At 43.4% G+C, this 26,355-nt stretch overlaps 1 long non-coding RNA gene across 1 annotated transcript; it reads right to left on the minus strand.

Moving 5' to 3' along the window:
- Window positions 1-18,194: 18,194 nt before the first annotated feature.
- LOC138757903 (uncharacterized) lies at window positions 18,195-25,728 on the minus strand. The gene is made up of 2 exons (XR_011353961.1): window positions 21,920-25,728; window positions 18,195-20,416 (listed from the first exon to the last, which is right to left on the minus strand). It is a non-coding gene; the product is annotated as an uncharacterized lncRNA (long non-coding RNA).
- Window positions 25,729-26,355: the final 627 nt, after the last annotated feature.

Here is a 26,355-nt window from a genome sequence, read left to right on the forward strand (position 1 = left end):
TTGCAATGTAATGCATTTTTATTGCATGTGTTCTGAGACCACAAATCCCCTTTGTAAATGGACCATGATTGAAAATAATTGGTTGACCAAGTCAAAGTTTTTGAACACTTAGAGGTACCATTGGATGTCAGTGTTACAATTAAGCTAAGGTTATCTCCAGGCAGGGCCCAAAGGAGAAAGGAATCTCAAGGTTGTATGTGGCAATAAATCTGAAATCTGAGCACATTAGCAATGAATGTGATGTTATAAGCCTGGCTGCAATGGCTAATAAGCAAGCAATCTTGTCATCAAAGCTCAGTACAGAATAAATTTTCTGAGGAGGTTGAGGGGCTCTGTTTTTAGGCCTTGAACAGCAGACTCCAAGGTGAAAGAATCTGGAGTGGCAGTCAGTCACAAATTTTCCAATGATCTCAATTTTAGGGTGATTCAGTTTAACAACTAAGAAGTTGAAAACATCATAAACACATATTACTTCCTCAAAGACACAATAAACTGCTGCAGCTAATAGCTGGAGGAGCTCAACTGGTCAAGCAGCATCTGTGGAGGCAAAGGGATAGCCAACATTTTGGGTTGAGCCCAAAACATTGACTATCCCTTCACCTCCTCAAATGCTACCTGATCCACTGAGTTTCGAAAGCAACTTTATTTGTACTTCCTCAGAGGCTTGAGTCCTGATGCTGAGTAAATCTTCATGTCAGGGGCACTGTTGTGTAATATTCAGTCTCTAACGTCAGAACAATAAAGATGAAATTAAACTTAGGTACTCCCCAACTTATGACAGTAATTAAGTCTGAAGGATTGGTCGTATCTTGAAATGGACGCAAGTCGGAATTTTCCCCGCACTCATGGAGTATTGAAGTCTTAAAGCAAACTTTTTAATCAAATGTTACATATGACAAACTATATCAGGGATACAGGGTATGTAAGAGCCAGAATGTGTGTACTTACTTTGCTAATCAGTGTCCCAGGGTCCATAGGCTGGGCGTGGCCATCTTGGTTCCTGTGTGCATGTGCGAGTCTTCAGTTGATGCACGTGCGGTGGGCTCACGTATTGGGGTTCGATTGCTACATGCGCGAGACATGAGTGCCCTGACAATATTGAATTTGCGCCCTTCAAAATCAAAGTCCCTCCAAAATTCAAGCATGCATTCACAAATATTAAACTATGAACAAATAACTTTGAATCAGTTATTTTTTTTCCCCACTAAATGTATTCCTTGGTTAATTGGAAGTGATAGCTTGGTGCATTTTTAATATTGCAACAAAAAATGGTTTATAAATAGAAATGCCCATTCTTAATAAGGATACCACTGAATAAGCTGACATAAAACTATCGCAATAATTTAAAGAAAACTAATCCGTGTAATTCAACAGTTTATTTTCTGTATACAAGTCAGTTTCTTTTTATTTTTTTGATATGGGAAAATCTTTTAAGCATGACAATTAATGGCTGTGCATGAATGTAAATGAGAGTCCCCCTGAACCACAACCATTAAAGGAAATTCACAATTTACTTCTGGGACCATGAAATGTAAACTGAACACAATCTACGGGAGGAAGCCAATGGGTCAAGCAGCATTGGTGGGAGAAAAAGAATAGTCAATGCTTTGACCCTGAACTCTTCAAGACTGAGGAAAGTTCTTGCAGAAGCCAGTGTGAAGTGGACAGAGCAGGAGAAGTGAGACAGGAGCCCCTCATGGGATTGGCGAACCAGACAGGGGTCTAGGTAGGCTGAGGTCCCAATGGATTGGATCACAAAACAACATACGAGATCACAGAAAAGACAACAGGTGTGTGATCAAGAGGATCTCATTTAAGTTAATTTCCCAATCTCTTGAAATCCTTCAGCTGAATGTGTATAGACAGTGTGTGGATGCTACCAATACGGGGAAGTGGAAAATCTTTCCCAGAGCTCAGACTATAATGTATTCAAACTAGATTCATTTATTCAGCAATTTCAGAAGCAACATGGTTAATTAATGAATTCAGCTAGTTTGTTTCTATTGGTTTGTGAAAAAAAATGGTTTGCTGCCAGAAATCGAAACTTATTAAAATGATTGCCTGAGAGATTATAGTAGCAACTCTTATATCCAAATGATTTTACACCTCAAAGAGACAAAGAAGAAACAGACTTATTCCCAACATGATGAATGTCAAAACATGTCAGTTTTGTTTAATTGTCTGCCATTAATGACAATTTATTAGCTGGGTACTTTTGTTTCAGAAACAATAAATCTTGGACTCAGTGATGCATTGCTGTGGCAAATAATAATTATTACAAGATTAACTTGCTGCATAATGCATCTGATTGGCACGCAGGTGCATTGAGTTCTATGGCCCAGCAATTGCTTTTGTTTTGGTACAGCTATCACTACTTTACAGCGAGATTTTATTTGGCTGCACTCAATTCTTTTTTTTAACCAAAAATAGACTTTATTTACAATAAATTATTTACAAAGGGAAAACTGTTCAATGTCTCTTCCCACCTTTAGTTTTGAATCCATACATTTCTATCACTTGACATTATTACATTCATTTATATTTACACAATTACCACTACTGTGCCAGAAGTAAAACATGAAAGTCTGTAGACACCGTGGTTGAAGTAAAAACACAAGACCGAAGAAACTCAGCTGGTCAAACAGTGTCCTTTATATAGCAAGGATAAAGGTACATAATCAATATCAAATACCTTGATGAAGGGATCAAGCCCAAATCATTGGTTATGTATCTTTATCTTTGCTAGTGTGTCCCTCAGCACGTCATCCTGCAATGTGGAATGTGCCTGTTGGCACCATTCTCTCACTGACATCTCTGTGTGTTGAAAGAGCAACAGGTATCGGGCAGACCAAAGTGCATATTTAACTAAGTTAATGATTTTTCAGCAGTTCTGGATGTCTGACTTTGTGCACGTCTCTGGGAACAGCCCATAAATCAGAGAGTTCTCTGTATGCTGCTGTAGAGGATGAACTGTGACAAGGGGATCCTAGCAACCTCTCCACCCACTTTTAGTGAATCAATATTCTGTAAAGAGGTGGGTGACTGTCTCCACTCTACTGGAGCTTTCTCAGGGCCAATGTGCATTGCATGTGATATTCTGAGAAAAAGGAACGATCCGACTGGGAGGGCTCCTCTCACTGCCAGCGAAACCAAATGCTGGTGCTTCTTTGTGAGTACTGGTGATGAGACATTCACCAGATGATATGAATGATCTGCTACATGAGCCACCCCATTGTGTCCATCACAAGTCATTATAAGATGACCATTGCCTGATTGCCGTGTGTTTTTCTGGAAAATATTCTCCACAAAGGACAGGTGGTGTCCAAAGTCCAGCAACTGGGACATTGAGTAGCAGTGGGGCCAGGCCCATCCTTCACAAAACCTGGGACAGATAGAACCTTGTAACATCATGTTACTTGGTCCCCTCATACTTTGGTTCAATGCACAGCCACACATAAAGGTGAGGATTAGGGTGAGGGCTACATTGGGTATATCCTTGCCCCTGTTGGCTGGCAACTTGTGGATGGCAACCCTTCTTGGATTCTCATATGAACCTGAAGACTGCTCTCGTGATTACCAGTGCAGATGAGTGGGAGAAAGGCCACACCTGTGCCATGTACAGCAATACTGAGGTATATCACACCTGATAAGTGGGTTCTTCCCTGTTATTGAAATGAATCCCACAGAACCAATTTCTGGCAATCCTTTGTGATCCATACTGACCAATTTTTGTTACACACCCTGGCAGCTCCAAACCTGATCACCAACATCAGGCAGTCAGATCCAAATGTGAATAGGATGGTGGACCATTTAGACCAGTTACCAAAGAGCAATGCCTCACACTGGTTCTGGTTTACCCTAGCACACGATTAAGACTCAAAATGGCTGCAGATGCTGATCAGTCTGCAGACCGATCATGCATCCAAAGAGAAGATGGTGACATCATCCATGTACAGGGAAGCTTTGACCTAAGTGCCTCTACTGCTTGGCATCATTGATTCTCTTATGCCGTTGACCTTTCTGAGGGATTCACAAAAGGGATCTATGCAGCACACAAAAAAGACAGGAGAGAGTGGGCAACCCTACATGACTCCAGATTTGATGGGGAAGCTATCTATTGTCCACCCATTGATTTGGATTGTGATATGGATATCCGTATAGAACAGTTTAATTTACTTTCTGATTCCATCCCCAAAGCCCATTTTAGAGAGCATGTCCATAATGTACATGTGCAAAATCCAGTTAATACCCTTCTCCTGGTCTAAAATGACCATGCAGGTGTCCATCCCCCTGCCCTGCACATAGGCAATAGTATTTCTAAGCAACGTAATGCTGTCAGAGATTTTCTTGCCCAGAAATGTGCAGGTTTGGTTTGGGTGGATCATCTGCCCCAGGGCGATGACTTTCGCCAGGATTTTGTGGTCCACGTTTGAGAATATTATGGGTCTCCCATTCCTATGAGAGTGATGACGCCTTCCCTCATGGAGTCTGATGGTAGGAGCATGGCATTGTATACTTCCAGCAGGTCCAGGTTCACCCAATCCCACAGATCCCCATATGACTCAGCCAGTAAATCATTTATTTTGGGATTTTTACTTGGAATGGATATAGTATGTCAGCTCCTTCACGGTAATTGGATGGTCAAGACTCTCCTACTTGCTGTCATCTAACACCTCTGTAATAGAGGACAGGAAGATTGCAGAAGCTATTCTTTCCATTGTCTTAATGTCATGCGATTCAACATAAAATGATCTTCTGATCTTCTGTATGTGCGTCTCTGAGGATGTGACAGAGTCACCCTCTTCCTTAAGACTGTGGAGCCCAGAACTCCCGCTGTGAACCTTTTGGAAGAAAAAGCATGGGCACATCTCATCCTGCTCCACTCTGTGGACTCTGGATCTGAAGATAATCTTGGATGACTCTCAGGGTTACAGCACAGCACTTTGCCTCTTGGAGTTCCTCTCTCACATCCACCCCTCTCATCTGCAGAAGGAAGAGTTAATGCAGGTCAGTTTGGAGTGGGTTCTGTTCCTTCTGCCTCTATCTTGCTCTCCAAACACACTTGAGGATAAAGAACCTTTTGATGTTCTCCTTGGTCGCTTCCTACCAGGTCACTGGGGAGTCAAATAAGGGTTTCACTGTTCTCCAATCAGTGCACTCCTTCTTTAGTTCCTATTTGTTCTCTGGGGTCAGCAACTTCACCAATCTCATGAGGCTGGCCGCGGCAGCAAACTCTTCAGGAGGATAAAGAATCCGCAACACCCTCAGGGTGAAGGTTCCCCATTTTATCTGGACCTCTGTCTGGAAGGTCTTAATGGAATACTGCAATTTTATGCAAAGGACATCAACTGTCTCCAGGATGTCACAGATAACTGTCTTTTTGACATGACCTTCAACAGACAAAGGCAGACGATGCTCTGGGACTTCCAGAAGAAGAAAATCGTGGCTCCATTCTCACTATTCAAGGTACAGTCACTTTACCCCCTTTCAATCCAGAAGGGAGATTGGGACCTGCATGGATGTCAAAGACGTTTAGAATCTGGACGCAAAAGCCAAGTGAAGGGGAAGCTGAGAGAGGACAGCAAAAGGCCCATCAACCATCCCTAATCGGTGTTCACAATTAAAGGGAACTGTGGGTACTTGATCTATGCTGGGACAGCCCAGCGTATGCAGGAGCTGTAACAAACCTGGATCTGCAGCACCTCAATTCAACAGTTGTCCAGAAGAACTGCAAGCAGGAAGGCCGCCAAACCAAGGACTGTGGAGAGAGCAAATGCTGCAACTTGTGTGGGGAAGTGGGCCACATTTACAGCCTACCAAAAATGTGCAGCCTTGTACACAGGCAATAAGAGAGCAAGCAGCCAACATTACTGCCCCCAGCGAGGTCAACACCCCCTCAACTTTCATTGCGATGGAGACTCCAGTTGAGACTGAGACTAGGGGGAGTGAAGAGACCCCAAGCATGTCCACCTCCAACGCTCAATCCCCGGCTACGAGGCTGGAGGCCCTTCCTGAGGTAGCAGGGTCAATGAAAGAGGGAGTTGTGGAGGAAAAATGGCAGATGGTGAGGAAAAGAGAGAAAACCCAAAAATCTCCACAGAAGAAACTGGCCACCGGCACTGCAAGCAATAGCTATAGAAGGGTTAAGGCACAAACAAATGACAGCAATCTCTCGACAACGAAGGATGAAGCCAACATGAGGACCAGATGAAGACAGAGAAAGCTCTAAGATGAAAGGGAAAACAGGTTATGAGTAAGTCCAATGGTGGGATGTACAACATCCAGCGACCTCCAGCCCCAGAGCAGTACAGAGGCCATTGACTCCCAGTTCAGGGAGACTGGGAGCAGTGTAGAGGCAATCACCACACATCACTCCTCACAAGTTCTGGGAGACTAGGAGCAGTACAGAAGCAGTCACTCACCACCACCCCCCCCCCCCCCACCTCCCCACCAATGTCTCCAGCTCTGGGAGAAGAATACAAGCCAGCCATGAGAGGAAGAGCAGGAGCACAGTTGGATCTCCTCCAAGTGGTGCCACCATCCATGCCTGTGGAGATCCCAATCCTAGAGAAAAATATACCCCTGTTCCTGAGCGTAAAATCAGTGCTGCAATTCACCAAAGCAGTGTGCATGAGGTTTCAGGCTGATTGAAACTGGAGTGTAAGAATTGCAAACTGGAAACTCCTTTAAACAACAATGGATATTAAAATAGCAATCCTCAAGTGCACAATGTCAAATGCACTTAGCGATGTGTAAACACCTTGCAATGCTTTGCCATAGTCAAGGCAGATATAATTTTCATAAGGAGTGTGGGCTGTCACACCTCAGGAACTATCAGAGATGGTTGCCATGTCTCTCATTAACTTTGTAATCATTGAGGTTAAGGAGGTGGCGGGGCGGGGTGGGGGGGGAAGGTGGAGGGGGTGGGGAAGTGGTGCAGTGCATGGGATATCTCCTCATGGTAGCTCTTGCGCGACGCAACACCCACTCTGGCTGATCAATGTGTATGACTCGCCTGTGCAAAGTAAGAGTCTTCCAGCAGCTCCCACTGTTGTTGGCCACATCCAGGTCAATTATTCTGTTAGGTGACTTCAAATACATCATCGATGTGGCTGGATGATCTGGAAGGACCAATAGAAGACTATAGAGCTTCTCCAGACTCCTGATGGAGATGATAAAGTACACACAGCTGTGTGACACCTTCAGCAACCCTATAGGTGGAGCACAGCCACAACCCACCTGGTCAAGATCAAACAGCTCAACCAGGTGTCATCGAAGGCAGTTAAGGTCAGAAACACCGACATCATGCTGGTGTTCTTCTCTGATCACTGCCTCCTTCGCACCTTCTGTCACCTACGGGAAGATCAGATGGTGGAACTTAAAAGTGCAACTATAGCACATTGAACACAATAATCCAAGCTGCAGTGAAAGAGTGCCTTTATTCCTTACTTTCGTGCTGAGTAATAATGGGAAAGCATTCAATTCTCAATTCATTCAAAATATAATAACCTGGAGGAATTTTGTTTTGCAAATGTCAACATGAATAAAGTGGAAATAGAGTAAGTAAGATACAGAAGCAAATTATTTCATTTATGCTGCAATGGGAACAGATTGCCCATCTTAATAAACCAACAATTGGATGCATAACTGCAACCTTATCTCTGTTGGTAAGCAACTAATTTTTTTCTTCATTGTGATAAATTAAACCTTATAATGTTAGTAGTTAAGGAAAGGAAATAATCCCCTGGTACTCTTGTCCTGGACCTGCTGAAGATTCCCTCTAACATAAGCAGAAAATGCTAGAATTATTTAGCAGATCAGACAAAGACAAACACCTGCACTGTTTCAGGTCTTTGACCTTTCATCAGTTCTAGAAGATGCTCCTGCTAAAAAAAAGATTACAACAGAGTTTAGAGGTAGGGAATAAAACATCAGTGATAATTCTTATTTACACGCAAATATCCACATAGATGTGAATAAGGAATAAGAGCAGGCCATTCAGCCCTGGACCCAGCTGTGCAATTTAATCTTTGGCTTGGCTTCGTGAACGAAGATTTATGGAGGGGTAATGTCCACGTCAGCTGCAGGCTCGTTTGTGGCTGACAAGTCCGATGCGGGACAGGCAGACACGGTTGCAGCGGTTGCAGGGGAAAATTGGTTGGTTGGGGTTGGGTGTTGGGTTTTTCCTCCTTTGTCTTTTGTCAGTGAGGTGGGCTCTGCAGTCTTCTTCAAAGGAGGTTGCTGCCCGCCGAACTGTGAGGCGCCAAGTTGCACGGTTTGAGGCGATATCAGCCCACTGGCGGTGGTCAATGTGGCAGGCACCAAGAGATTTCTTTAGGCAGTTCTTGTACCTCTTCTTTGGTGCACCTCTGTCACGGTGGCCAGTGGAGGGCTCACCATATAACACGCTCTTGGGAAGGCTGCGCTGGATGGGTCACATCTCCAGAATGGAGGACCATCGCCTTCCCAAGATCGTATTATATGGCGAGCTCTCCACTGGCCACCGTGACAGAGGTGCACCAAAGAAAAGGTACAAGGACTGCCTAAAGAAATCTCTTGGTGCCTGCCACATTGACCACCGCCAGTGGGCTGATAACGCCTCAAACCGTGCATCTTGGCGCCTCACAGTTTGGCGGGCAGCAGCCTCCTTTGAAGAAGACCGCAGAGCCCACCTCACTGACAAAAGGCAAAGGAGGAAAAACCCAACACCCAACCCCAACCAACCAATTTTCCCTTGCAACCGCTGCAATCGTGTCTGCCTGTCCCGCATCGGACTGGTCAGCCACAAACGAGCCTGCAGCTGACGTGGACTTTTTACCCCCTCCATAAATCTTCGTCCGCGAAGCCAAGCCAAAGAAGGGAAGGCGATGGTCCTCCATTCTGGAGACGTGACCTACCCAGCGCAATTTAATAGTATCTTATTATATATCATAGAACAACAGGCACAGTGTTATGAATGAACAAAATTTGTTATGAACTAATAAAGCAACAGCAATGGAAAATACATCAGAAAATGGTATATTCAAGGTAATAGTTTTTATTAAACTATTAATAATGTAACATTTCTTACTTTACTCTAAACTTGACCCCACTATGTGCAAATGTGGTGTGTGTGTGTGTGTGTGTGTGTGTGTGTGTGTGTGTGTGTGTGCGCGCGTGTGTGTGTGTGTGTGTGTGTGTGTGTGTGTGTGTGTGTGTGTGTGTGTGTGTGTGTGTGTGTGGCCAAATCCAAACTCTTACAGTTTAGGCATAATTCCGAAAAGTCAATTTTAAATTTCAGCATCAAACATATTATGTTGAACTAGAAGATTTTTAAATTGCAGTTCAGAAGTAATTATGAAGCACTTTGAAACATCATGTCTTCAGGCCTCTTTAAAACTCACAACTTTCTTTTTCAGAACCATGTTTCTTTATATGAATGATTTCACAAATTCCCTCTTATTTTACATAAGAATTATGGAGTCTGTTTCCACAATTATTTATTTCTTAATCAAGAGTGACCTTTTTCCATGGACACATGAGGCTGCCCTTGGAGTGGCTATTTCTTTTAAAATACCACTTTTGGTGTTCCTCCTTTATTAAAGAGGGCACAGGTGGCCTTCCTTCTATGAAAGGAGTTGGTGGCTGCTTTTTCAATCTTGTCAATACACGATGGCCTTCTCTTCAATTGACCCTCTTTGTCTTTGATTTCAATAATATATTTCTTGCAAATCCCTCATGTCACATGGTATGACATCATAACAGCCTTTGAAATGTTTCTGAACCTTTTAACATCTTCCTAAAAAGCATAATTTAATCTTTAATCTTTGTTTTTTGCAAACTTAAAATCAAAGTAATTGTCTTTGATGTTTCTCTACTCCAAGAGCATTGCTTCCCAGCTGTCTATAATTAACCAGCAAAATGGCATCTTGAGTAAACAGTCCATTGTTCTCTTCTCAAGAACCATCATAAAATCTTTTCATCTCTCTGCTTCAACTGTAGTCACAGCAGACTTCAGTCCCTGAGAAGATGTTAGTTGCCATCTACAAAGAATCTCACTGTCTCTGTGTTTTTAAAATTTAAATGTGTTGTCTTTGTGTCCCTGAAATCAATCATACAAAATAACCTTACTAAGACATATAAATATGAAAAATAGTTTAACATTAAACTAAAGATTAAATCATAGCACATTTGTCACAACAGGAACAGGCCCCATTGATCCATGAGGTCTGTGCCAAACATGACACACAAATTAAACTAAAACTCTACTGCTTGCAGTCTCCCATCAGACTCCACCATACCAGAGAAAACAACCCAAGTTTGTCCAACATCTTTCCATAGCTCATAGCCTCTAGTCCAGGCAGCATCCTCATAAATCTCTAATCTAGTCTTTCCAATGCCTCCACATCTTTTCTGTAAGGGGAAAACCAAAATTGTGCATAATATTCAAAGTATGACCTAACCAAAGTTATATAGCTGCAACGTGACTTCCTTACTGAATGCCTGACTTGTGAAAGCAAACAAGCTATATGTCTTATTTATCTCCCGTTCTACTTGCATGGCGGCTTGGCTACTTTCAAAGAGCTCTAGACCTGGGCCCCCACATCCCTTTGCATATTAAATCTTCTATGAGTCCTGCCATTTATTATATAATTTCCCCTTGCACTTGACCTCCAAAAATGCAACACCTCATACTCCTCCAGATTTAATTCCATCTCTCTTTATTTCTGCCATATTTGAAACTGATCTGTAACCTTTTGTACTCACTGATAGCATTCTACACTGTCAAAACACTCCTCCAATCTTTGTGTCATTTGAAAATTCACTAATCTACATTTCCATCCATTTACATACAAAAACAATGGGGATCCTAACATCAATTCCTGTGGTCATGAATCTCCAGCCAGAATACACCCTTTTCACTGCTACCCATCTTCTATGGGCCAGTCAATTCCAAATCCAAATGATCAATTTACCTTTGATCTCATGTATCTGTATCATCTGGAACAGTTTTCCATGAGGGACCTTGTCAAATGCCTCACTAACATCTACAGCTCCACCCTCATCACCCTCTCTCAAGAGTCATTTAAATTTGTAAGGCATGACCTGCCCTGATTAAAGCCATCTGGACTGTCCCCATCACACTATGCCTTTTCAAAATGTGCATAACTCTTATTGTGAAGTAACTTCTCCAACAGTTTCCCTGCCACTACTGTGAAGCTCAACTGTCCTGGGTTATTCTTATTTTCATTCTTTAACAAATGAACAACATTGGCTGCTCGCCATTCCTCCTGGATCTTCACCAATGCTTCAGCAATCTCTTTTCTCATCTCTTTTAATCACATGGGGCACATCCATCAGGTCCTATGTATTTGGATGCTCCTCTCTCTTGATTTCAAAATGCCCCAACATATTAGTGCTCTGCCCACTACTCTCACAATCCTCTGGGTCATTTTCTTTGTTGAACAATGATGCAACGTACTCATATAGTTTTTCACCTATATCCTCCAACTCTAAGCATAAGCCCCCCTCTTTGTCCTTGAATGGTCCTATCCTCTCCCTAGTTATCTTCTTAGTTTCAATGTAAATATAAAATGCCTTGAGATTCTCTTTAACCTTGCACATCGAGGACATTTCATTGCCCCTTTTACCCTTCCAACTGCCCTGCTAGGGTTCTTTCCTACCATCTTTATAATCCCAACAGCCCTGTTGATTTTTTTTAGCTTTTTTCTTGCTACAACATGTCAGTTCTGGACTGTACTTAGCTGATCCTTAAGCAATTCCTCCATGATAATTGTGGGCTTGCCTGATAATAATTAACTTCCCTAGCTCCAATGAACTTCCCTAGCTCCTGTTTAATAACATCATAATTAGCTCTCCCTCAATGTTATATGTTTATAAAAGATCCAAAAATATCCTTATATTAATTTTTCATTCTTGCCTTTCACTTATCAAGAATCTATCTATTTCTGCCTTGAAAATGTCCCAAGTCATCACTCTTTGAGGAAGAAAGTTTCAAAGACTCAATCCTCTGAGAGAAAACATTTTGTCTTATCTTGGCATAAGGTGAGATGCCAAAAGTTAGCAACCCACTATTTTTAAATTGTTAGCATCCACTTCTACATTATACAACAAGAAGGAGCAATCTCTCCACCTTCATCCTCTGAAGACCTCTCAGGACCTTTATGTTTCTTTAAGTTGCTTCTCACTCTTCTGAACTTCACTCAGAATATCTAGACTGTCTGATCTTTCTTCGTGAAACAATCTGCCAATTCTAGGTACCTTTCAAGTAAATCTGCATTGAACTGCGTCCAATGCATTTATATTGCACATTTAACAAAACAGGGAAATGTTCCAAGGTGATTTATGAAGACCTTAACAAAAAGAAAATTTGTGGCTGTTTTGAGGCCAAAAGCAGGATAAGTGAAATGACGTTTAAGAAGCACCTTAAAGGATGAATGATTGGTGGAGAGTTTTGGGAGAGACTTCCAGAGTCTTAGTAGTGGAGGAGATGTCTACCATTGTATTTCCAAATGGAGAGAAGGAAAGGGGAATAAAGGTGAGAACTGTGATAACAATATGATGGGACATTAAACAAATGGCAAAATCACTCTTGGGGTTTGCAGTCCAAGAGAATAGGAGCATTATCTGTAATCACTGATCTTGATGCTGAATCTATAAGGTTGTTAAAAAATCCTTATATTTAGATGGATCCCTGAAACCATAGAGTGTTAATCAACTGAGATCAGTGAGCTTCTTAGATTGAGTGCCCGGGAAATAACATGTTTTTCATCCATTGCCCAAGTTTCGAGATCAGAGCCAATCATTGATAACCCCTCAGCTGGATATATTTGTTCTGTGTTTCAGAGTCAACATATCTAACCTTTGCCAAGCTTCCATATATCCAAATATTCCTTATGGTATACAAAAGGCCTGTTAGCCTGCTGAGACTATATCAACTCTCGGAGCATTTCCATACTCCCATTCCCCCACTGAATTCCCTGCGCAGTCAGATACCCATTAACTCCTATCCCATTCTCCTTTTGCCACTTAACCTGAAATAAATTTCAGCAGCTGGTTTAACCTAAAAACACTTGTATGAATTTGGGATCTGAGAGGAATCTGATGCGCACTCTCAAAAACCACCATTGGTCTTGGATGATTCTCAGTCACAGATGCTGTGAGGAAGCAGCTCTGTCGCTCTGCTGCTTCAAGGATTAATAAAAGATACTCCTCCCATTCATGTCACACAGGAGAAAGAGTGATTGAATGTCCCCAAACCTTGAAATAGAGGGGAATCATGTGGCAAACTTAAACCAAGAGTGAATGAATCGATCGCCTGTGTCAGGAAAAGAAAATTGGGCAGCAGTAAAAATTGGCAGCCAATTTGCTCTAACTTGCTAACTGATGCTAAAGATCTTTAATCAACAGCGTGTTTAAACCAGGAATAAGAATATCTTACACGGTAATTTACTATCCTTACAGATTAAAATATTCAATTAGTAAAGGGGAGATGTAATAGGAATATACTGTTATTTGATGAATAAATTCAATGGGCCATCTTAAGAGAAATGGTAGCAATTTAAATGTTACTCTATGTAATTATCAAAAACAAAGGTGTGAAAATTTATAGAAAGTATTAAATAGGTTTTATTGTGTTTGTTTCTGCCAGTGAAATAAATGAAATTACTCTCTGGCATTTGTTTTAAATGAGTTTGGAATGGGTTAATAAAGAATTTCAGAATAGTGCTGTTTAAAGCCAAAAATGTTGATTTATTTCTGACAAGGCAATGATAATTCATTAGGGATTCCATTTCACTTTACAATGGAATTCATTTGTGTATATTTGCAGCTAAGTTAAGGACAGTTTGATGACATTATCAGGTGCAGGTTGTTGTATTTTGTAGCTACCAGTTCACCAAAGGGCACTGGGAGCAAATCTTGAAGTAACAAATAAAATGATGATAATGAAAAATGTAGGTAACAATGCGACTGGATTGAGTCCAGTTGACTGTGCCTGCTGCTTCAAAAGCATCAGCCCAAGCTCAGCCTGTCACAAAGAAATAGGGCTCAGGCTCATAAAGACCTTGTATAATTCTGGATGTGCTGAAGGACAAATGTTACCATGTCTATCACTCCATTTGGAGCACAACATCAAAGTTTAGTCCTGCTGCCAGTCCTGCTGCCAGTCCCAACATTATTGCCATGAATATGCAGATTGCAGTCCAATTACATTGAATGAAAATTCCTGGCGTGGACACCAATGGCAAAAAGGATGTTATTCTTCCTTTTGTATCTAATTTTAATATAGATTTTTATTTTGTTTATATTTTAATTAATTTTCATTATTTTCAGCAATTTTAATCATTCTTCATAAAAAAAAACACTAAAAGAGCCCCAAAGGCCTTCCTGTTAGGATACAAGACTGCCCTTTAAGACAGCACTTGCCAAAGGCTGTCGTGGTGAATTGGATTGGAGGAATTTTAGTGGTAACTTTCTGATGCTTGAACAGCTTCCAGATCTCACCATGATTTATCTATATAGAGATGTATTCTATTCAGAGATAGCCAGAAATTTAGTTCATTTAGCCTTCCATGTATGTCCCAGGAAGGTGTGTGCAGAAAGCAAGTCTGGACAGCAAAATTTACCTAGCTTTATTGGGTCTACCTTTGGCCACTGAAAAGCTCTTTTTATTTTTTTAAAGTGGTGAAATAGGCCATGGAATTATCTTGGAATTAATAGGTTTCCAAATGCGAATTCCTTATTAAGATTCAAGATTCCTTTATTGACATGTAATAAAACAGGTGTATAATTACACAAAATTGACTTTCATCTGCCATAATGCATACAAGGATTTGCCATCAGCAAAAATTTCCCATTGCTCCTTACAGACAGAGAAAAAGATGCGAAAGAGAGTCCCCCAGAGACACTGTGTGTTCATAGATTCGCCGCCAGTGCTCCCACAGCCTTCACAGCCACCCAGACACGTCCATTAGCAAACCAAGCTCCAGATCCAAACCTCCAACATGATCAGGAAATCTTCAGCACCCTCGGCACCCTCTCACATTCCGGTTTCAATACCTGGTACCCCTTCATCCAGTCTTGAGCCAGTCTTTAGCAGTCTGCAGTCTGGTGTGAGTCCTCTGACAGTCACCAGCAGCCCGCAGCCTGCATGGGTTCACCAATAGCATGGCACCAGTGTGTTCATGTTCTTCAGCTGCAGAGCCCTTCACTGGTCTTCTGCAGTGGTCATTGTCCCATGGGTTATCTCCTTCTCAAACTGGGGGTGATCTCCACATTTTCTGCTGCCCTGCACCAGTCTTATCATTACCCAGAGTCTGCAACCCCTTGAAGCTCTTGACAAACATATTTGCAGCCATCTTGGGCTCATGATTTTAAAATAAACGATCAATGGCTCCTTTAACAGGCTAATTAAAGCATGCACAGAGCAGTCAGTAGTTGGACTGGGTGATAAAACCATGCTGTGTCTCCTTTCCCTATTTTCCGCGAATCTGCGCCATTGGCTACTGCCATAACACATTGTGGTTCAGCCAGCCAGGACACTCTCTATTATGCTCCTGTAGAATGTTATTAGTGCCTGGTACTCTTGCCCTCCTCAACCTCATTAAGAAGAGTAGGCGCAGCTATACCTCCCTGACTAATGAAGTTAGTTGTGTGTCCAGGATAGATCATCCTTTAAATGGACACCAGGAATCTTTGTGCTCCCCACTCTCTCCACGATAGAGTCATAGATTGGTGGGGAGTGGTCCTTTGTTCTCCTGGTCCACAATTATTTCCTTTGCTTTGTCCACATACAGATGCAGGTTGTTGCTCTTGAACCACTCTATAAGTCTATCAACCATCTCTCTGTCGGCCGATGAGGCCAACCACCATTGTGTTATCCATAAACTTAACAATTCTGTTGGAGCCGATCCTGGCAGTACAATCATGAGTTAGCAGTATGAAATGAAGTAGTTTGAGCATGGTAATAGGCTCTTCTGGTCCATGAGACCGTGCCACCCAAATACCAATTAACCATCTTTGGAATGTTGGAGGCAACCAGAAGACCTGGAGGAAACTCATGCAAGGTGAGGGAGAATATACAAACTCTCTCCAGACAATGCCAGATTCAAATCCAGGTTGTTGATTCTGTAATTCTGGCTATCCACCCCACAGGATGATGAGGGTTCCTTTCAGTCAGTTTTTGAGGTTTAATATGAGGATACCCTACTCCTCAGAAAGGAACAGCGTGAATGGATTTAGGTAAGTAGAGTTTGCACAGGTCCAGACCCACCCTCTCGACATCCTTTCTTGGATTCAGTGGCATGGTATGGTCCAAGACAGCTGGCGGAAGCTCTGTTGCAGTGAATGGCTGCACCAAGCTTTGATGCAAGGGATGCACATGTTTGCTAGATGGCTGTTAACCCTATGAGATGCTGTAATAGCATTGGGCTAAATGCTACTCTATTGGTGATGCCCCTAATTCATGGTTAAATGAAACATCGTCTTATTTTTTGAAAATACTTAGCAGGATCTAAAAATTAGTTAAGAGTTTAATTATTCAGAGTACACAAATTTTAAAGATGTATGAGGGCATTCTTTTCTATATTTTATATGCCCACTAACAGAGCTAATATTTAAATTTTAAAATTAAAATTTAGGCATACAGCATGGTAACAGGACATTTCGGCCCATGAGTGTGACAGAGTACATAGATATATATAGATATGTTTTTGGGAGATAAATTGGGAAAGGATTGTTAGAGTAGATCACATACAAACACTTTAAAACAGATCTTATTTAAAATACCCCATGGTAGACATATCAGTTCCAGAGATTTTGCAAGAGCTTTTGAAGAGTGCTCAAGAGAGTTCACTAATGGATTGTTGTTTACCAAAGGCAACAGATGGAAGAGCATGTGTGGAAGAGTATTTGCTGTTCTAAGAGAGTTATGTGGTTTTGTAAGCAGAGAGAGTCAAACAGGCTTTCTCTCAGAGAGTCAGAGAGAGAGAGACAGACAGACAGAGATCACTTGTACAGTGTTACCGCCAGAAGACAGCAGCTGGAACTAGAACAGGACAAGCTGGCAAGCTTATGGAAAGCCCAGTTGTAAGATGGCCTGGTCAAAGCCCTTGTGGTTCATGCAAGAGGAGAGCAATGGCTGTCTAATGTTTCACTTGAAATAAGAGAAACAAAAAGGAACTCTGTAGTGATCTGAAAGAAAGAAGTTTTCATCTGGAGAACCCTGAAGGGGCAAGTTTTGTCAGCAAGACACTGAAGTGGCTGATTAAAAAGGAACAATAAATCTCTCTCTGAAAACTGACAAGAACCATCCTGAGCGGCAACCATTTACCTTTCAAGCACCAAAGCTTGGTGAACTTTATAAATGTTAAATTCTGTGCACAGTATAAGAATTGCCTGCAACCAGTGAACTTGGAGGAATAAGAAGTGAGATTGGACTGTGAACTAAAGAACTTTTCTGAACTTACACACACATTACATACATGTGCGCTTAGAATTAGAAGGGGGTTAAGTTAGGTTAAGTAAGTCAATTGAGATAAGTTAAAGTGTGACTTTATTTTTATTTTTAAAGATAATTAAAAGAAACTTATGTTTAAATAACCATTTGTCATAGTGAATACCTATTGCTGCTGGGTTTTGGGGTCCTCTGGGCTTGTAACATGAGCTCATGCCACCCAATTTACACCCATTTAACCTTCAACCCCGGTATGTTTCAAACGGTGAGAGGAAACTGGAGCCCCCAGAGAAAACCCTCACAGACATGGGGAGAACGTACAAACAGACAGCACGGGATTTGAATCATTGTCCGCTCCCGCTCACTGGTGCTCTAAAGGTGTTGTGATAACCTCTATGCCAACTGTGCTGCCCATTTCTTGACCATTTAAAAATAACGCAAGCAAGGACAAATTTTCAACACAATTAACTTGCATGAAGTATTGTTGAATAAACTTTGATTGGCACTTCAAGCTACAGTGGATCATGCAGGATCCAGCCTGCTCCTTGTTAAATAGAGCCAAGAGGAGACTCAGTATTACGTTTTTAATATGATGGATATTTTGAAGGAGTGGGCACATGGAGAGCTTTTCTCTTGTAAGGGGAAAAATATTGCAAGAATATTGTTGTAAGATAGTCAACATGAAATCCAATTATGAATTCAGAATTACTTTTGAGTGGTGAAAATACTTAACTTGCAATTACAAGATTCAAGATAAAATTTATTGACATGTATTAAAACAGTGTCATATTACACAAAATTGCTTTTGTTTGCTGTAAAGCAGACAGATTCACCATCATCAGAAATTGCATGAAACATCTCTTACAGTCAGAGAAAGTGAAGCAAAAGAGAGATCCCCCCACCCCAGAGACATTGAGTGCTTGTGAATTCTCCCAAATGGTCCCACAGCCTCTGCAGCCACACAGAGTCCATTCCAACTATCAGCAACCCGAGCTTCAGATCCGAAACTCTAATACAATTAGGAACCTTTCAGCGCCCTCGGCACCCTCTTGGATCCCAGTTCTGACACCAAATTTCGAGCCAGTCTCCAGCAGTCTGCAGCCTAGTGTGGGTCCCTTGATCGCAGTCTCCAGCAGCCCACAGCCTGCGTGGGTTCCTCGCCTCGAGTCACCAATCCCTCAGTATGAGTTGAGTGTGTGGGTGGTACACAAATGAAACCAGATGGAAGAGGAATGAAATGGGGTAACTGCAAGCTCAGGGTTTGTTTGGAAAGAAGGATGTATGTGGAAGGATGTGGGTTAGAAGGATGGTAAAAGGAATGGAGAGCGTGCTTTTACCTAAATATGTAAAATTCACTATTGAGTTGTGGATTGCCCAGGAGAAAAGTAATGTGTTGTTCCTCCAATTTGCATTTGGCCTCACCCTGGCAGTAGAGAAGTCATGTGAGAATGGGGAAGGAAGTTAAAATGACTTGCAAGTGGGAACCTGAAATGAGCACTGCAAATAGGATATACCCTCTGGTAAGGACAGGGAGGCCAGAACTACATTAAATGTTTAAAATGTGTATATGTACAGGGGTCATGTTAGATCACAATGACTTAAATCACTATTTTAAGTTAATTAAAGTATCCAATGTAAAATAATTTTGACAAAAACTTCCTTCAATCCACAGAATTCTGATTGAGATTAGTAGTGTCTACAGATTTACATTTGGGTCCTGGTCTGGCCTGGTGTGTTGGATTTGAGAGGTCATTCCCTAAGCTGTGGATTCCTGTTAAGTTGGAGTCTTATGATGTAGCCTCATGATGAAGCACACTGACAGATACAACCCCCTTATTACTTAGCAGTTATGTGTGTCCGATGACACTTGTGCAGAGATCCTGGACTTAACGAAACATAATTTCTATGCACAGCAAGTCACATCAGGATTGGTGAACTTCAGTTAACACATTCCAACCTCCTTGCAGAACAAAGCTGCACATATTATTGGAAGTAGATGCAGATCTGCAAAGGGATTACTCTGCAGTAGAGCTGTGGCTGAAGCATACGACTAAAGCTGTATCATTAGAAACTTCTGTATACTTATTTAATTAGCATTTTCCACTAAACTAATCATAGTTATTGCTATCTTGTGACTTACCTCAAAGAACTAAAGGACTACTGTACATTGGTTCCAGGAAATCCTCAAAGCCAACCAAAGGTTTGATGTATCATTTACTACTGGCGGGCCTCAAAATTATATCTGTGTCTCATTTATGGTGTGGCAGATTACAGGCAAAATTCTATCCTCTGGAGGTGGACTGAGGTTTAGATGGAGTACATAGCTCCTCAGATCAGGCCACTGGCACAGAAGGGATGGGGTTGAGGACTGAAAATGGCATATCCTAATGCTGGTATTTCTTTGTGCAATCCACAAAAATACTCAGCAGGTCACGCAGCGTCTACGGGAAGCAAAGTGAAATAACCAACCGTTCAGGCCTGAATCCTCCATCAAGCATCAAGACTCAATACATTGGTTTTATTCTTTTGATTCTGTAGATAATGCAGGATCTGTTGAGTTTCTCCAGCACTTTTGTGTATCTCACTACAATCACAAACTTCCCTGTTTAACTAGTATTTCCTTGGTTGCTACAGGAAGGATCCAATTTCAAATTGGCTGCTTGTGTCAAAGGAGAACTTCCGTTTTATTCTCCTTTTAGGGTAGAAATGAATCGCATTGCGAAAAGCATGATCTATTAAAGATGGAAAAAGTGATATCCATCATGGAATGGGGATTTTTCCTGAATTTTGCAGCTTATGAACTCATGATGGGGAAATGAGTGATGCTCCTTCTGGTGGGCTTGTCCAAGGACCCAGTCAAGATTCCTTGCCTTTCTCTCCTCTGACTCATCCATCAAGGTCACTGCTGGAGGGCCCAGTTACTGTGACCCTGACATAAGCCCCAAGATTGTGACATGGAATCTGGGAATACAGAGAATAAATCAAAAGCTTAACAAGTGCTTTGGTATTCATTTATAAGATGTATAATACAGGGTCCAGTCTGTCAGTCAAGCAACAATTTTAATTTTATCTTAAATATAAAAATGAATAATAATTATAATGATGCAGTCCAGCTTTTAGATCAAATTATTTACACAGTTTAAATAAGAATTCTGTGGAAGGCTCCAAAGCAAAAATGTAGTCTACATTAAGTTATACCATCCACATGAAATATTACGCAGTCACAATGGATAAAGAAGCAGAACCATTACTTGGGGATGAATTATTAAAAATGAGAATTCTCCACAATATAGTGGCACATGGTCTGGAACCAAAATAATTGACAGGCTTCTCTTTTCTTTCATCAACTTACTCCATCAAGGAAAACGTGGGAGAGAGCAGTCAGTGTGAAGAACTGTTGTTTTCAAATTGTGCTCTGAGAAAGCCTCCTGCTACAATGGACTCTTTCAGTCAATGAAAACACAGCTCTTCTTCCCACAGGTCTTTCATAATGACCTGTATTCCCTTCCTTATTCAAGGCTGAAATTCATTCTCACAAGTTACAGTAAGCATGAGTGCACACATGCTAGCTTGAAATTTGGATGTGCCCCTTCATGGACTTCCACCCTCTCCCCAACTTAAATTTATGGATCATTTCCCCTGCCTGCACCACAAAAGAGACGTTAATCGTTTACATCAGCTGCAAAAAAAGAGTTAACTATGTACCACAGAAGAATTTGCATTCATTCTACTTCATTTTCATATTTCAATGATACAATTACAGTATTTAAGTAAAATACATTTTTATTTAACATCAACTGTTATTATTAACAATGTTATTATAACCAATGGTAGAAAGTATCAGAAGAATGGTGGGAGAGGAAGGTCAGGCTGTGATCTGGCCAGGAATAGTGAGATCAGCCTCTCAGTGATTGATTGTAGGGGTCAGTGAGAGGGTACTAGATTTTCATAGGGCAAGTAGGCATCAGAGCTCTTTAACCATGCAGCAAGAAAGTCTAACATTTGCCAGCCCTCATTGATGAGAAGCAATAGGGAAAGATGCTCCACAGAAGTCAACTCCCAGTATCAGTCGGCAGACCACATTGGCTCAGAGAAAGCTTTTTAAAATCTACACATGGAAGGAGACATTAAATATCCTTCAGACTATTCCGCAATGTTTCAGGTGGCAGGGCAGAGAAGTCATGCTGCTGTTTGTAAGTTTTACATTCTGCTCTGGTCCTGATATATTATCAATATATCATGTGGCAGTAATTGTGATTAGAGTTATTAGTTGGGTGGGTGCAGAATGATGGAGGATCTGTGGTTTCATCCATAATGTCAAACTCAAGCTCACTCCATAGGCTGGGGATGCTGCTGCTGTTAAGGGCACAGGGGAAGGTGGGGGGTGCAGCCTTTCCACGATCTTCCCCAAGGTCCTATTGCCTGGTCGTCCTGAAAAAAAGACACCAATACAGGATTAATCACCTGTTTTCCTATTGAAATCCTTGAATGTCCTTGAGCCATCAGTATCCAGGGGTTGAGGGTCATGGGTGCTGGGGAAGCAGAGGATCAAATCAGGCTATCAGTGCAAGAGAACACGTCCCCACCCTGCTTCAGATGACGTCTATAGAGAAATTCCATAGTAACAGGACAGGGTTAGCAGGAGCTGAGCTGTTGGAAAACTGTGGTCCAGGAGGCTTCAGTTTGTCTTTCCAGGATGTAGTACCAAGCACAAGCAGCTAAATATGGCTGCTTGTGGTGGCGCACTCTCACATGGTGAACGGCCCCGCGTGTAACGCCACATGGCGGGGCAGACATGGGAAGATTGCGCTCTCAGGGTTTTCTCCCTGCCTCAATTCTCCTGCCTAGTGTGCGCCTGGGGCAGCGATTATGATGTCACAATGCACGAGGTGACTGAGCTCATGCTGCCCTTAAAAGGGCGTGCACTGAATTTGAATAAAAACAGTCATTAACAGCTTTCAATATGGTGGCTGAGTCTTTCTTGGCTGTGTCCAGCACTACATTGGTGACCCCGTTGAGCCCAGATGATCTCTGGCAGCCAGGATGGATGAACTAATATACAACCCACTGGCCGAGGATATATATCCTGCCCTCAAGAACCTGCTCCTTGACATTTTCGGGCTCTCCTCTCAGCAGCATCCCTCCAGGCTCCTGCACCTCGACGGGCTTGGTACCACACACCAGCCAGTCACCGTTAATGGCTGCGACAGCTGGCCACATGGACAGCCTCCTTCACGTTATCGACAAGTCCACTGGCCGACGTTTTATAGTGGACACAGGAGCAGAGCTGAGTGTCCTGCCCCCCACCGCCCTTGAGACACATACCCGATCTCATGGTCCCACTCTGCAGGCAGCCAACTGTTCTGCCATCAAGACCTTCGGTACCCACAGGGCGCAGATACAGATTGGGATAGAGAAATTCCACTGGAAGTTTGTGTTAGCCTCAGTGGGTACTGCATTGTGAGGGGTCAATTTCCTGAGGGCACATGGACTTTTGGTCGACATGAAAGGCAAGAGGCTGGTCAACGCTCACACCTTCCATTCGGTGCACCTGGATGCCACGAACGCCTCCAGGCCGGAGATCGCCGCCATCGCCACTTCCAGTGATGAGTATTCAAACATACTCCAGGAGTTCCTCACCATCCTACAACCTAGCGCCACCGTACCCCAGCATGGGGTATATCACCATATCTCCACACATGCCAAGCCAAGATGACTTCCACCTGAGAAGCTGCAGCTGGTAAAGGAGGAGTTTTCCTGGCTGCAGGAGTTGGGGATCATCTGTTGCTTGGACAGCGCCTGGGCATTCCCTGTACACATGGTCCCCAAATCCTCTGGGGGCTGGAGACCCTGCAGCGATTACCGGTGTTTGAATGATGCGACCACACTGGACAGGTACCCGGTTCCACAATTCAAGACTTCTCAGCCAATCTCCACAGCATGCAAGTCTTCTCCAAGGTTGATCTGGTGAGGGGGTATCATCAAATCCCGATCCACCCCGAGGACATCAGCAAGACGACGATCATCACCCCCTTTGGCCTCTTTGAATTCCTACATATGCCTTTCGGCCTCAAGAATGTGGCCCAGACTTTTCAGCACCTCATGGACGCAGTGGGTAGGTACTTAGACTTCATGTTTATCTACCTGGACGATATCCTTATTGCCAGCTGCAACCACGAAGAGCACAAGGCCCACTTCCGTACCCTGTTTGCCCAACTGGCGGAGTTTGGCTTCACGGTCAATGTGGCCAAGTATCAGTTCGGCAAGCAGACGCTGCAGTTCCTGGGGCACACCATCTTGGCAGCAGGTGCTGCCTGGCGCCAGAGAAGGTCGCGACCGTCCAGCGGTTCCCCAAGCCAACCACTCTCAAGGGCCTGCAGGAGTTCGTAGGGATGGTGAATTTTTATCATTGGTTCATCTCTGGCACTGTCCACACCATGCGACTGCTGTTTGTGTTGATCATCACTAAGGAGAAAATCCTGACATGGTCGGAGGAGGCAGAGACCACTTTTGCCGCAACAAAGGAGGCCCTCATCAATGCAACTCTATTGGTGCACCCATGCCTGGAGGCACACACGGCGCTCTCGAAGGACTCCTCAGCCACAGTGGTAGGGGGCGTACTCGAGCAATGGTTCAACAGACAGTGGCGCTTGTTGGCCTTCTTTAGCAAAAAGCTGCGCCTGCCAGAGCTCAAGTACAGCACTTTTGACCGGAAGCTCCTGGCGCTGTACCTGGCCATCCGGCACTTTTGACACTTACTGGAGGGCAAGCCCTTCACGGTGTTCATGGACTACAAGCCCCTCACACAGGCACTTGTGATGGCCAAAGATCCATGGTCAGCTTGCCAGCAACGCCACCTCTCCTACATGTCGGAGTTCACCACAGACATTCGGCACAGGGCAGGCAAAGACAACGTCATGGCGGATGCACTCTCTCATCTGGCGATCAACACTCTCGCCCCTGGCCTTGACTACACACAGTTGGCACAGGCCCAGAAGCTGGGCACAGAGACGCAGGCTCTCCAGACTGCCATCTTTGGCCTCAAGTTCCAGGACATTCAGTTGCCCAACAGCCTGAACATGCTGCTCTGCAATGTCTCCACCAGCTTGCCGAGCCCGGCAGTCCCACTGCAGTGGAGGTCGAGGGTTTTCAGCTTAGTCCATGACTAAGCTTGGTGAAGACCTCAGTGCAAATGGTGGCAGAGCAGTTTGTGTGGCACAGGCTCAAAAAGGAAGTGGCCGAGATGGTGAGGAACGGCACCAGGTGCCAGGCCTCCAAGATTCACCGGCATATGCAGGCCCCAATCCAGCAATTTTACCCGGCAGTGCAGAGATTTCACCACATCCACGTTGACATCATAGGTTCCCTGCCAGTGTCCAGAGAAACACGCTACTTTCTCACAATAGTCGATCGGACCATGTGATGGCCTGAGGCCGTTCCCATCAAAGAGGCTTTCACAGAGACGTCCGCCAGGAACCTAGTCAGTCATTGGATCACTAGGTTCGGAGTCCCAGCACATATCACCAGTGACAGGGGCACTCATTTTACCTCTGTGCTCTGGGCTCAGCTGGCGAACCTCCTGGGGGTTAAACTCCACCACACCACAGCCTACCACCTGGTTTGGTGGAGAGGTTTCATCATCATATGAAATCTGCCCTCATGACTTGCCTTATCGGCCCAGGCTGGGCAGAAGAACTGCCTTGGGTCCTCCTCAGCGTCAGAACAGCACCCAAGGAGGACCTATAGGCGTCTTCTGCAGAACTAGTCTATGGCATGCCGCTCTCTCTGTCTGGTGAGTTCTTTGGCTTGGAGCCCAATGTCACGTCCGAGCACGCGAATCTTTTGGCAGATCTCCGAAATAAGCTATCCTCGCTAGCCCCCCCGCCTACCTTGCATCATGGCTTCTGGCTGATACATCGTTCCAAAGAGCTGGACTCAACGGAAATCGTATTTGTTTGGCGCGGCCCACATACAGCACCTTTACAACACAGGTATTAAGGACCATAAAATGTCCTCCAGTGGTCCGGCAGGACTTTCACTTTGGACATAGGGGGTAAAGATTAACTTTTCATCGTGGACTATTTGAGGTGGTGCACTTAGACCTATCATGGCCATGCCCAAATACTGGCAGGACGCATAGCCAGTTCTGGGTGGGGGTTGTGTGGTGGTGCACTCTCTCATGGCAAACCGGCCCCGCATGTAATGCCACGTGGCAGGGCAGCCATGGGAAGATGGTCTGTCAGTGTTTCTCCCTGCCTCATCTCCTGCCCAGGGCGCACCTGGGGCAGTTATTATGATGTCACAATGCACAAGGTGACTGAGCTCATGCTGCCCTTAAAAGGCCGCGCGCTGAATTTGAATAAAAGAAGTCATTATGGCTTTCAATTTGGTGGCTGAGTCTTTCTTTGCTGTGTCCAGCACTACATGCTATGGTTGAGCTCCATCTTGGGCTCAGCATTCGGAGGTTTCATAACAGGCCACAGGTTGATGGACACTGGTTGCTTGGTACCAGGACCCATCCAGGATTATTGTAGGTGCAATAATGAGCCAGCCTCCAGATCTCAGGTGAAGACAGCATCCTAATGATTGATGGATCCAGAACCAGGTGATGAGGAGGTGCTATCTGGATATAGCACTTTGAACTCAGGTTCACCACTGAACAATAAGATGAGTGGATACAGAGATTACAAGGCTTACATCAGAGAAGGTGGCGAGATCCATACTCACTCAATGCATCTGAAGGGACTCTTCTTGCGCTTCCCCTTCTTGTTTTAATAACGATATAGGATTACTTGATGACTCTTTGTTTCCCTTTACAGGGCAGTCAAATTAAAGGTGTTTGTGTATATTCTAGACATTACAATGAAACTGAAGCTGAACCCAATGGGCCATAGTTTATT

The sequence above is a fragment of the Narcine bancroftii genome, chromosome 3 (genome assembly GCF_036971445.1).
Source record: "Narcine bancroftii isolate sNarBan1 chromosome 3, sNarBan1.hap1, whole genome shotgun sequence".
NCBI classification, from domain to species: domain Eukaryota; kingdom Metazoa; phylum Chordata; class Chondrichthyes; order Torpediniformes; family Narcinidae; genus Narcine; species Narcine bancroftii.